The 13,849-nt window shown below is 49.5% G+C and overlaps 1 non-coding gene across 1 annotated transcript; it reads right to left on the bottom strand.

Moving 5' to 3' along the window:
- Positions 1-5,922: 5,922 nt before the first annotated feature.
- LOC140395779 (U2 spliceosomal RNA) lies at positions 5,923-6,122 on the bottom strand. Its single transcript, XR_011936293.1, has one exon. It is a non-coding gene; the product is annotated as a U2 spliceosomal RNA (small nuclear RNA).
- Positions 6,123-13,849: the final 7,727 nt, after the last annotated feature.

The following is a 13,849-nucleotide window of genomic DNA, read 5'->3' as shown; positions in this document are numbered from 1 at the left end:
TCTTTAGGTCCCCCGCTTCACGGATGCTCGCGCCATTCGGGTCTGGGGGTGGTCGGTCGTTGGTTGCTTCAGCGACCGAGGTTTAGGACCGACAAGCCCTGCAACTCCTGGACCCGCATTCTGCGCTCTCCTGGGAAATGATGATGTCCACCAATTGCTGAAAGGATAAGGTGGGCCTCGGTAAGGAGCTTCCTTTGGGTATCAGCGTCTTGGAGCCCACAGACAAAATGGTCCCGTAAGGATTCGGACAGTGCGGCCCCAAAATCACATGAGGCTGCGAATGTCCTTAACTGTGTGAAAACAGAACTGGCAAACCATTATCGGGGGTTGCAGGTTAAGATATGCCTCGACAGGGCAGCACAGTGGGAGGCCAGCACTGCTGCCTACGGCGCTGAGGATCCGGGTTCGATCCCAGCCCTGGGTCACTGTCTGTGTGGAGTTTGTACATTCTCTCTGTCTGCGTGCGTTTCACCCCCACAACCCAAAGATGTGCAGAGTAGGTGGATTGGCCACGCTAAATTGCCCCTTCATTGGAAAAAATAATTGGGTACTCTAAATTTATAAGAAAAAAAAAGATATACCTCGACCACGGCACCGCCAAAAGACTTGGAGTCCGGCCTGTCCGGGTGCGTGAGGCTCTTGATGAGCGCTTAGGTGGGTCCCCCAACTGCAGTCAGCTGGATAATGTACTGTTGTTCATCCCCAATGATTGCTTTTGACCAAAATAAAATTGCACCACTCTATGTACTGGGTCCAGTCATCGGTACCAGCATCGAACTGTTCAAGTTTCCCGATGTGCGGCATCTCGCCTGTCAGAGTGAAGGCCTCTGTGGGCCTGGATGATGTGGGTCGGTGGGAAAACACACGCCGGCTGCGGCAGCTCCATTTCATGCTCGTTGCCAGTGTAGAACCAGAACAGGAGAGATGACAGGAACACATGGTAGGGCAGAAAAGAACAACAAGTTTATTACGGTCTACACAAAATAATGAAACTAACTCTTCTCCATGAAGGGCCACCCTCCCTGACCTGGGTTTTTGTACTGAGTAGTTACCCCTTGTTAAGGAGAAATCCCACCCCAATTACCGGGGGAGTTCATACTCAGCTGTTTAAGGGGGGAAATGTATGGAGCACAGTCCTTGACCTCCAAGGGGATGGTAACAGTTTCCACTTACATCTTTGGGTCCTCTGCCCGGAGGGTTGTGGATGCTCAATCATTGAGCATGTTCAAGACAGAAATCGATAGATTTCTGGGGTGGGATTCTCCGTAATCGGCGCGATGTCCGCCGACCGGCGCCAAAAATGGCGCGAATCATTCTGGCATCGCGCCGCCCCAAAGGTGCAGAATTCTCCACATCCGGGGCCGAGCCCTTACCTTGAGGGGCTAGGCCCGCGCCGGACTGATTTCCGCCCCGCCAGCTGGCGGGAAAGGCCTTTGGTGCCCCGCCAGCCGGCGCGGAAATGACTTTGCCGTGCGGCGCATGCACGGGAGCGTCAGTGGCCGCTCACGGCATCCCCGCGCATGCGCAGTGGAGAGGGTCTCTTCCGCCTCCGCCATAGTGGAGACCATGGCGAAGGCGGAAGGAAAAGAGTGCCCCCACGGCACAGGCCCGCCCGCGGATCGGTGGGCCCTGATCGCGGGCCAGGCCACCATGGGGGCACCCCCCAGGGCCAGATCGCCCCGCGCCCCCCCCCCAGGACCCTGGAGCCCGCCCGCGCCGCCGTGTCCCGCCGTCCCAAAGGTGGGTCAATCCACGCCGGCTGGCGTGGGTTGACAGCGGCGGGACTTCGGCCCATCGCGGACCGGAGAATCGCCGGGGGATTCCCGCCGACCGGCGCGGCGCGATTCCCGCCCCCCCCCCCGAATCACCGGTGCCGGAGAATTTGCGACACGGCTGGGGCGGGATTCACGCCGGCCCCCGGCGATTCTCCGACCCGGTGGGGGGTCGGAGAATCGCGCTCCTGGAGACTAATGGAATAAGGAGATAGTGTGGGAAAGTGATCAGCCACATCTAATTGAATGGTGGAGCAGGCTTGAGGAGGTCAAACGGTCTACTCCTGTTCCTATGTTCCAACTGTATAAGATCTTACATCAAAACTATCTTCCTCCACAAATTTCTCCACAATCTCATCCTGTCCTCTCTGAAACCTCCTCTAGCTGAGTAACCACTTCCGTGCCTTTGATCCACTGCCTCTTGTTTTCTGCGCACCAGTCTTCTTTCACCCCACCATTTTAGATTCAGCTAGCTACGGCCTTACTGTCCAGAACTGGGGGCGAAATTCTGCGGAAACGGCGCGATGTCCGCCGACTGGCGCCCAAAACGGCGCAGATCAGATGGGCATCACGCTGCCCCAAAGGTGCGGAATGCTCCGCATCTTTGGGGGCTGAGCCCCAACATTGAGGGGCTAGGTCGGCGCCGGACGAATTTCCGCCCCGCCAGCTGGCAGAAAAGGCCTTTGGTGCCCCGCCAGCCGCTGGCGCGGAAATGACGGGCGCGAATCTCCACTCCCACGCCGGTTGGGAGAATCGCCTGGGCCGCTGAAATTTCCGGGGACGCCGGTCCGACGCCCTCCCGCGATTCTCCCAAGCGGCGGGAACGGGCCGGTCGAGCTTCACGGGCCGCAGGCCGGAGAATCGTCGGAGATACCCGGGTAGATGACGCGGCCCCGATACTGGCCCATTGTCAGGGCCTGAATCGGTCGGGACCGGGGCCGTTCCGCGCCGTCGTGAACCTCGACGGCGTTCTTGACGGCGCGGACACTTCGGCGTGGGGGTGGAGAATCGCGCCCGACATCTCCGGGCGGCGCATGCGCGGGAGCGTCAGTGGCCGTTGACAGCTTCCCACGCATGCGCAGTGGAGGGAGTCTCTTCTGCCTCTGCCATGGTGGAGACCGTGGCGGAGGCGGAAGGGAAAGAGTGCCCCCACGGCACAGGCCCGCCCGCGGATCGGTGGGCCCCGATCGCGGGCCAGGCCACCGTGGGGGCACCCCCGGGGCCAGATCGCCCCGCGCACCCCCCAGGACCCCGGAGCCCGCCCGCGCCGCCTTGTCCCACCGGTAAGGTAGGTGGTTTAATTTACGCCGGCGGGACAGGCATTTTAGCGGCGGGAATTCGGCCTATCCGGGCCGGAGAATCGAGCTGGGGACCCGCCAACCGACGCGGCGCGATTCCCGCCCCCGCCGAATCTCTGGTGTCGGAGACTCCGGCAACCGGCAGGGGCGGGATTCATGCCAGCCCCCGGCAATTCTCCGACCCGGCGGGGGTCGGAGAATCTCGCCCAGTATCTCTAAACCACTCCGCTTCAACACAACTCCCTCTCTAACACCGTCCTTTAAAGCTCTGCTTCTCCACCAAGTTCATTATCTCCTTTCCTAATTCTCCCATGAAGGTTGGCACCAATTAGCCCTCATCAAATGCCTCAGGATATATTCCTGCATTAAAGCTGGTATATACATACAAGGCCCTGAGAGTGAGTGTTGGAGGTTCTGGATTGGTACCCAGCAAGAATCAGCACAGTTTCCAAGGTGAAAAGGAAAGGGAAACCCTACTAATTACAATGACTGAATCATTGGAGAGACTATGTGCGATTAGTTACTAAGCAGGAGTGTATGAAGGACCTGAGCTTGGATGGTAAGAGTAAACCGGAGATATTGGCTCAGCCTGTCAAACAGCCGTTAAAAATATCTCCTCATTTCCGCATCTATTGACTTCAATGGAAACATGAGTTCAGGAGAGCTGTTGAACGAGTGACTGAGCTGCTATTAGATATTTTATTTTATCTTCCAAAGTCAAAATGACCACAACAGAGACAGAACAGACACAGCCAGTGAGCTGGAGCACTTGAGCAATCAAATCACTTTGTCTGAGTGCTAATTCAGATCAACGGGAGGTTTTGGCTGCAGGTGAATCTTTGCAGTTACACGCTCAATGCACACGTTTTCTTCCCCATTGGTTTTACCCACCACCGACTTCAGGAAATCCTCTGCGGTTGTTGCCTGGTTACACAGCAGGAGCTGGTGGAACTAGGAGGCTCTTTGATCTTAGTTTCACAATTAAGTGATGGCAAAGATGAAACAGAGGGCCTGATTCTCTGGAAAATTTTCTAAGTGTGGTAGCGAACGGGTATTGCCGTGAGCTTCCCGGCACCATTGGGAGAGTGGAGATTGTAAAACACATTAAACACCTTTGTGTATAATCATTATGATGCCTCTGTCACTTTCTTCCGCAATGCGGGCTGACCTTCAAACCCTTTGCCCATCTCTCCAGCCATCTCCCCCTCCCCGTGGCACCCACCCTCCGGCCATGGACATGTCCCCGGAGCTGTGTCCCATCTACTGGATGTTTGGATATTGGCTGCTGCTGTGTGGTGTTTCCTCCCACAGTGCTCATGCACAGTGTCTAGGCATCAAGATGTGATTGGAGAGCTAGGCAATGACTCCCACATGCTACATGGCCTGCTCACCAACAGGAATCCACGTGGGATGTGTGAAGTGCTCACTTCACCACAATTGGCAATTCCCTATCAGCAATAGCCTACAGCGGCACAGCCAGAGGCCTCGGCAGTCGGTGGAGGTTATGGGTGGTTGGTGGGGCAGATGGGCAGGGACAAGGGTTGCCCCCGGAATGGATAAATGATCCATGGGTTGGCATGGTGGTGCCGCAAGCGGTTGCCCCCCGATTGCCCTCCTATGGCGGCCCACCCCACTCCCAGCCGAGTGTCCTTCACCCCCACAGAGCACTGGGGTGGCAAGCCCAGCGCCCCCGGTCTCTTTGCCTGTGAGCAAAGATGGCTACTTCCCTCCTCGGCTTCCCACAGAAGCCCTTCCGCCATGTTCATGTTTTTCAAAAGGAGTACTAATCGGCGCCAGCGTGACCACTTGCTGGGAGGACGCTTAATGACAGGAGGCCTTTGAACAAAGGGTGGCTCCCGTTAATTGTTTGGAAATTGGGCTTAAACGGTAGTAATTGGTTTCTCGCCTCACTAAGGCGAGATCCCGATTTTGCCTATGGGAGCAGGCCGGTTGCATTGCTAACTGTTTGGTGCCTGGCGTGGTTCTCGATTTTGGCCTCTCCCGCTATTCACTGGCCTCGTTTCGCTTGAGCGAGAGTGCAACGAGGCCGGAAGATCGCACCCAGAATGTTAGAAAGGAGGGGAGCAGAAACAAGCCTTTGTATTTAGCCTGAGGGGGAGAAAAGGGAACTTCAATTTTCCTTTGCCTCTTCCTATTTCTATCCTCATGCTGCTCCTTGGCGACATCACTGAAAAATACAATTCCATGTTGCAGAATAATGCTGAAAACACCTAGCTTCCTTGCCCTATTCCATTGCCTTAAAATTATCAGACTGCCTCTCTGACATCTAGTACTGGACGAGTAGAAATTTCCTTTGACTAAATCTTGAGAGACTAAAGTCACTGTTTTCAGCACCCATCACAAATTCCCTTCCCTGTCCACAGAGTGTATCCCTCTCCCTGGTAACTGTCTGAGGTGGAACCAGATTACTCATAACCTTAGTATTGTATTTGATCCAGATGAGCTTCTGACCACTGATGCACGATCAATTACACAAAGACGAGAGTAGGGTGTAATCGAGGCTTTATTACACTGAGATGTGTGGCCTCCTACAGCAGCTGACAAAATGGCTGCTGTACTGGGAGCACACATATTTATACTCCGCCTACTGGGCGGAACCAGCAGGCAGGGAACTACCCCCGTACCTGTAGTACAGGGGCCTTACCGTAAAGCACCTATATCAACATCCTATATATACAATATATACATCAGTGGTGACTACCACAACCACATTTCATCATCTTTACGAAGATCTAACTTTACCTGACTTCATCGCTGCCTCAGATCTTCTGGTGCTGAAACACTTATCCATATCTTTGTCACCTCTAGACTTTAAAAAAAAATTTTTTTACTACATTTTCTGAGTTACAAAGCCAGGGCTCAGAGTGTGGACAGGGGCAAACCCCCAATCCAGCTCCCTGCCCGCTCCAAAAACCAACTCAGCTTCAAATTGAATCCAATTCATGGTCCCCACAAGAGAGACATACCAGATCCGAGCCAAAAGGCAGAGCAGATACTACACTTGATCCTAGCCAAAAGGCCGAGAAGCGATGTCACCTCTCGACTTGACTATTCCTGTAAAATCAAGGTCATCCAAAACTCTGCTGCTGGTGCTCTGATTTGAGCAAAGTCCCATTCACCATTACCCCTCACTGACCTATGTTAGCTCCTAGTCGACCAAGTGCTCAGATTTAAAACTCTCTTGTTTGTTTGTGAATCCTTCCATGTCCTCTTTCGCAATTCATCTCTGTAACCACCTCGAAGCCTACAATCCTTCAAGATTACAGAGGTATGAGAGGGGAACTGGTTCATAGATCACAGATCATAGAATTTACAGTGCAGAAGGAGGCCATTCGGCCCATCTAGTCTGCACCGGCCCTAGGAAAGAGCACCCTACCCAAGCCCACACCTCCACCTTAACCCCGTATCCCTTTTGGGCACTAAGGGCACTTTTGCATGGCCAGTCCACATAATCTGCACGTATTTGGACTGTGGGAGGAAACCGGAGCCCGGAGGAAACCCACGCAGACGCGGGGAGAACGTGCAGACTCCACACAGACAGTGACCCAAGCCGGGAATCGAACCTGGGACCCTGGCGCTGTGAAGCAACAGTGCTAACCACTGTGCTACCGTGCCGGGTAAATGGACGAGAAGGTTTGGCTGTCAACAAAGAGTGAGAAGCATTTATGGAAACAGTTCAAAATGTCCAACAAAAATACATTCCATGGAAAAGCAAAAACTTAGGAAAAAAGCCCCATCTGTGTCTCACTCAGGAAGTTTGGGATAGCATTAGATTAAAAGAAGAGGCTTACAATATTGCGTAAACAGTAACAAGTCTGAGGATTGGACATGTTTTAGAAATCAGCAAAGGGCAACTAAAAAGTTGAAAAAAGAATCTAGCAGTAAACTAGCTAGAAATAGATAAACAGATTGTAAGAATGTTTACAAGTATATAAAAAGGAAGAGAGTAGTTCAAGTTAACATTGGCCGTTAGAATCAGAGAAATGAGAAATTAACATGGGAAATGAGGAAATCGCAGAGGCATTGAACAAATATTTTGTATCTGAGTCCACACTAGAAGACATAAGTTTCATTCCAGAAATAGGGAGTAAACTAGGCGCAAAAAAGAATGAGGAAATTAAGGAAATTAATACCCCCAGAGAAAAAGTATTGAAGAAGCTTAAAGGACGAAAATGTGGCAAATCTCTGGGACTCAATGGCCTCGGATTCTACAGCGAGTATGCCATGATTGGTTAACAGATTTGAAGGAGAGTGGGGCTATTGATGGGAAATCTTCAAGCTGACAGGCATTGAATAGTGGAGTACCACAGGGATCAGTGCTGGGACCTCAGCTATTTACAATCTATATTAATGACTTGGATGAAGAGACAGAGAGCAATGTCTCTAAATTTGCTGATGATACAAAGGTAAGCTGTGGGGAGGACACAGAGAGGCTGCAAAGAAATATAGACAGGTTAAATGAGTGGGCAACATGTTGGCAGATGGATTATAATGTAGGGAATTGTGACATTCACTTTGGCCGAAAGAAAATATGGTGACATGCATGTGCACAGTTTTGTAGATAGTCAGTAACGCGACCTCCAACCAGCTGGTGGCGTCAGACATCCTTCACGTGATTTGAGATACCTGCCAGTTGGTAGTAGGGCGTATGAGAGGTTTGTCACACTTGGAGTAATTCCAGGAGAATTCACTGAATTCAGTTAGTAGTTATTGTCTGTACAGTTATCTGTTAGTTATCTTTCCACGTGTTTGTTAATAAATCATCTTTCTAGTTAAACATTAGATGTTCTGTATATCTCGTTACAACAGCCATATCACAGAACACAACAGCATAGGTGGACTGAATAGAATATTTTTTTAAATGTGAGAATATTGTAAATGTGGATGTTCAAACAGACTTGATTTTCTTGTATGAGGAACGCTAAAAGTTAACCTGTAGCTACAATAAACAATTAGGAATGCAAATGGCATGTTGGCTGTTGTTGGTCGCTATTGCAAGGAGATTGGAGTACAGGAATAAACAAGTCTTGCGAGAGTTGTACCAGGTTTTGGTGAGACCATATCTTCTTTATTATTAGTGTCACCAAGTCGGCTTACATTAACACTGCAATGAAGATGCTGTGAACATCTGGAGTACTGTGTGCAGCTTTGGTCTTTACCTTTAAGAAAGGATTTACTTACATTGGAGGAGGTACAGCAAAGGTTCACTCATTTGGCCTTTGGGATGAGAGGGTTGTCCTATCATGAGAAGCTGAGCAATATGTGTCCATTTTCTCAGGAGTTAAGAAGAATGAGAGGTGATCTTATTGAAAGGTACACGTTTCTGAAGGGGCTTCGTAGGGTAGACACTGAGGGATTGTTCCCACTGGTTAGGGGATCTAAAACACAGGCACACAGGGCGGCATTCTCCCAGCCCGACGCCGGGCTGGAGATTCCCCGCAACTGGGCCACGCCGCCCCGATGCTGGCACCGGATTCTCCGCAGAGCGGAGAATCAGCGGCAAGCGTTTGGCGCGGCGCCGGTCGCGAGCCGCTGTACGCGGCCGGGCTGCCGATTCTCGGCCCGAGTGGGCCGGGCGGCCGCTCTAAAAAGGCAGAGTCCCACCGGCGCCGTCCACAGCTGGTCGTAAATGGCGGGAACTCTGCGCACAGGGTCGGGGGCTGGTTTGCATTCTAATGGCCCATTTCCCCAGAACAAAAGGACTGTACTCAGGTAACCGATACAGATGCAGACTAACCGGCGCCACTCCCTTTGCTAAGAAAGCCCAAACAGCCACTCAGGACATGCCCAGCCATCAAGGCACCCGCCCCTTGATTGGTCAAAATCGAAGGCAGTGATCAAAGCCTGTCGAATTATTGGGTCCAAAGCTAAGGACCGCCCCAAAGAGCACAAAATCACAGAGGGATAAAAAGAGACACAGCCATGTGTTCGGTCTCTCTTGGATCCGGCCTACTCCTAAAACCAAGTGTAGCATTATGACCAGAAGACAAGTTCAAGACCAACGATCACTACCAGATGGATGAGCCCAGCAGAAACAAAGCCATTTCTTCTACCCAGCCACGCAAGATCCGAACAAAGGCCTTGTTCATCTGCAAAGAGCCGGTTGCCCTGAAGTTAAGTATAGGTTATTGTAGTTGTTAGGTGTAGTTTAACTTGTAGTGTTTTATATTGCATGTTGAAGTAATCCTTGTGTGCAAATAAACTATCTTTGAACTTGAACTGACTAACTGGTTGTTTGGTCTTTGATCGATATCCAGTAAAGCCTTGTGGTTGTATCATTTGATACCTGGCGACTCTGAAAAGCAATATTAACATTAATAACTGCCATATCTAGTTAATTTGGCAACACTGGAGCGGCATGAACCGCTCCAGCGCCGTGCTGGCCCCCTCTAGGGGCCAGAATCGGTACTCCCAGCAGCCCATTCACGCCGTCGTGAAATGCGACGGCGTTTCCGACGGCGTGGACACTCTGCCGCCGAATGGGAGAATCCCGCCCACAGTCTCAGGATAAGGGGCCAATCATTTAGGCCCGAGATGAGGGGACACTACTTCACTCAACATGCTGTGAACTTTTAGAATTCTCTGGGCCAGACATTTGTGGATATTCCGTCAGTGAATACATTTAAGGCTGAGATAGACAAATTTTTGGCTGTTAGGGAATTAAGGGATTATAGGTAATGGACAGGGAAGTAGAGTTGAAGCCCCAGATCAACCATGATCACATTGAGTGATGGAGCAAGCTCGAAAGGTCATATGATCTCCTCCTTCTCCTATTTCTTGTGTTCTTGCAAGACATCTGCACTCCTCCAATTCTGGCCTCTTGCACATCCCTGATTTGAATTGTTTCGCTATTGGTAGTTGCTTAAGCCTCAAGGTCTGAAATTTCCTCATTTAACATGCTCCTTCAAACTTACCTCTTTGAACTTATGTGGCTTGGTGTCAAATATTGTTTAATCATGCTCCTGTGAGGCGCTCGGAACGGTTCACAACATGAAAGGTGCATTGTAAATATTAACGTATTTACAGATGGTACTGAGACTAAAATAAATGAAAAGTACTGAAGATGCCGGAAACCTGAAATTTATTTGTTTTTTTAAATTTAGAGGACCCAATTAATTTTTCTTTCCAATTAAGGGGCAATTTAACATGGCCAATCTACCTACCCTGAACGTCTTTGTGTTGTGGGGGTGAGACCCACGTAGACACAGGGAGAATGGTATGGAGCACTTATCACTTATTATTCAAAAATCAGTAAGTGGTGATTTTTGCTCCTGCTCCGACCATGTTAGTGCCCTTCTCCTGCCAGCTCCATTCTCACTGCTGTCCTGCTTCTATCGCGTTTCTATCCTTCTCCTACCCTGATCGTGCTCTGCTCCTATACCTGATCCTCACACACCCATGCCCATGTATCCAATTCCCTGCATACCTCCTGTCCCACCAACTAAGCTTCTATCCATCCTCTGCCTAATCCTACTCACCGCCTGAAAGTCTCCTGGCTTTTCCTATCCCTCCTATTGTAGCTCCTTTCATCCTTGAGTTGATGCATTAAGATTGTCAGGATGTGGCTGACATCCATTCCCAGTGGAAGTGTTTGTGAGATGATAAAGTGGTGTTGCTGCTTCCAGAGATTTGTGGAGTCTCTGCATCCAATGTTAAATATAAACCCTGCCTGTGGAGAAATAGGCTGCCGACCATTTCTTTCTGTTTCCCAACAGCTCAAGCTGTTTCACTCTCCTATTCAGGCTGGAGATCATCATAATTCAGTGAGAGGTACAGCCAGGACCACAGTCGGTGTTAATGACCATTCATTTCAGGAAGGCAGTGACGTGGTGGTATTGCACTGGGCTCGTAATCCAGGGTAATGCTCTGGGGATCCGGATTTAAATCCCACAACGGCAGATGGTGGAATTTGAATTCAATAATACATTTTAAAAGTCTAATGATGACCATGAAACCATTGCCAATTGTGGTAACACCCCATCAGATTCACTCATGTCCTTTAGGGAAGGAAATCTGCAGGCCGTACCAGGTCTGGTCTACAGACCTATAGCAATGTGGTTGACTCTTAACTACCCTCTGAAATGGTCTAGCAAGCCACTCGGTTCAAGGGCAATTAGGGATGGGAAATAAATACTGGCCTCGCCCAGTGATGCCCACATCCCATAAATGAATTAAAAAAAAGATTTATGTGCGCTATCTACTCCAGTACAGCATTGAGGGAATATTAGATGCTGCGGACCAACACCCTATCTGTCTGTTCAGGTGGATCTAAAAGATCCTGTGGCAACACACAAAAAAGAGCAGGGAGTTTCCCTGTTGTCCTGGTCAATGTATATCAAACTTAACACAAAAACTTAACACATGTCCACTTACTTTTTTCTCCTTTTCCTGGGTCATTCTGCAATCCCGGGACTACTATGGAGGGTGTTGTTCTGGCAGCATCCACAAGAGCTGCTGGCCTGTGACTGGCTGGCAGCTCTTGGTGCCTTGGTGAGCGGGACATCATTTGCTAGGGTCCTCATGCGGACTGGAGGACGGTTTGCTGCTGTCCACTTAACTACCTGGTGGGCAGAAGGTACTGCAGGCCTTTCTCCTCAGAGTCAGCGCAGGTGCCTCGTTGCTTTTTCAGGCAGCATGCAAGACACCCGTCAGGAAGAGACGATTCCACTTGTGGAGTTAGGTCACAGATCAGCCGTGATCTCATTGATTAGCCGATCTGGCTCCCTAAGGAGGGAGTAAATGACCTACTTTTCTTCCTCTCCCAGTGTGTATTTAAAAAAAAAAGAATCATATATGCAAAACTGTTTCTCATCAGCCTTCGACTATATCATGCCTGATTTACCAAGAAGCTCCATAATATGAACATTTTACAGAATGACTCTGTGTGACATGCCATTTGTTTGAATGGTTCAGGGCCTTTAAAAAAATTAGCATAAATACCAGAAGGTCCTCCGTTCAAACTGACCTGTGGTGAGATAGCTGATCTCAGCTGGATTTGTTGTTAGCCTCATTGCCCCAGGGAAGATCAACACGAGATCTCTCTCCTGCCTTTGGAAAATCATCATTCTCCTGATCAGTGGGCATAGGATCTGTCTCAGAAGTGATGCCTCCCATGGCCAGATAGTCTGATGACACTCACTGCCTAAAGTTAATACAGGAGGAATAATCACATGGGTGAGATGTTTGGTGGGCAAAGCCCCAATGCATCCACATGCCAGTCGGAGTCAGCAGCAACAGGGGAGAGGGAACAAAACAATTACCAAAACTGCTTGTTGCACTCATTGGGCTGTAGACAGCAGCTTGTGGAAACAGCTCAGGTGGTGGTTTTTGCCATGTAAAAGGTCACCAGTTTATGCACTGGGAGGGGGTTGACCCAATCCGTTTCCTCCCCTATAAAGGCAACAACTTGCATTTATAAAGCACCTTGAACACAGTAAAGTATTACAAAGTCCTTTAGTGGAGCGTTATCGAACAAAGTTTGTCACCATCAAGCCACATATAGAGGTACCGGGGCAGATGAAGAGGTAGGAATTTGAGGACTGTCACAAAGAAAGGGAGATAGAGAGATAATGATGATTTCAGAATGAATTCGGAAGCTTAAGGCTTCAGCAGCAGGAGACATGTGGTCACCAATTTTGGAGTGGTTAAAATTAATGATGCGCAGGAGACCAGAATTTGAGGAGCACTGATATCTCTGAAAGCTGTAGGCAGTGTACCCTATCGTTTTTCTTGGCGTATATGGTCAATTGTGTGTGGCCCCTTTAAATCTTTGTGCGCAGCCACGCAAATGCATTATCTTAAAGAGACCGGCATTTGTGTGCCCTGTGCAGGAACTCTCAGGGTGCTGTGCAGTCGCGCAGCTTAGGGGGAATATTGGTTGTAGGGATATGAGGTTGCGGAGATAGGGAGGGTTCACACCATGGAGAGATTTGAAAATGTCCTTTTGATTGTATTGAAGCACCTCAGAGTGTATCATGATCTATGTTGAAAACCTGAATATTATTGCATGTGATGTCCATTTTGGAGTGTTCTTTCAGATATTTTATGAATAAAGTATACATTTTCAAAATAAAAAATTGAAAACAAGAATGAGAATTTTACAATCGACCCATTATTTAACCAGGAGCAGATGTTCGTCAGCAAACACAGATGCGGTGGGTGAATGGGATATAGTTAGGCAGCAGCGTTTTGGATGAAGTTAGATTATGGGAGGTGGAAAAGGGAGGTTGACCAGGAGTAGTGCATTGGGGTAGTCATGATAGAGGTAGCAACGGCATGGATGAGGGTTCTACAGCAGCTATGTGTTTAAATTACTGCATAAACCTGTTGGCTTGTGTGATGTGGAGCAGTCCTAGATTTTAAACAGGTGGATTCGCGCTGAGGGCTGAGGCCAATAGACACACTTTCCGAGTTGGAACTGAAACTGTTTAGTAACTTTAGCCTGTGTGTGCAGAGAATTAAGGTATGTCTATATTAACCTTGGTATGTAAGGGGCACCTCCCTCATACCAACCATGTTAATGTTTGATGGCATTAATACGCCTGGGGTGAGAGTAAAACTTTCCAGGTGCTGGGTTAATTGATGTTATTCTACTTCTGCGTCTATGGCCACAATTTCGGAATGTTGAATAAATTCAGGGCCCTGCTGCAGAATGTAGATTAGGCCTCAGATTTCAAACCCCAGAACAATTGCTGTGTTTACCTGAGGTTGTGCTGTTGCAGTTTCGTCACTGGGCGGGGGCAGAGGTAGGCTGTGGCC

This window comes from Scyliorhinus torazame, chromosome 18 (assembly GCF_047496885.1).
Source record: "Scyliorhinus torazame isolate Kashiwa2021f chromosome 18, sScyTor2.1, whole genome shotgun sequence".
In the NCBI taxonomy this organism is placed as follows: domain Eukaryota; kingdom Metazoa; phylum Chordata; class Chondrichthyes; order Carcharhiniformes; family Scyliorhinidae; genus Scyliorhinus; species Scyliorhinus torazame.
This window is presented reverse-complemented; position numbering and strand designations above follow the sequence as displayed.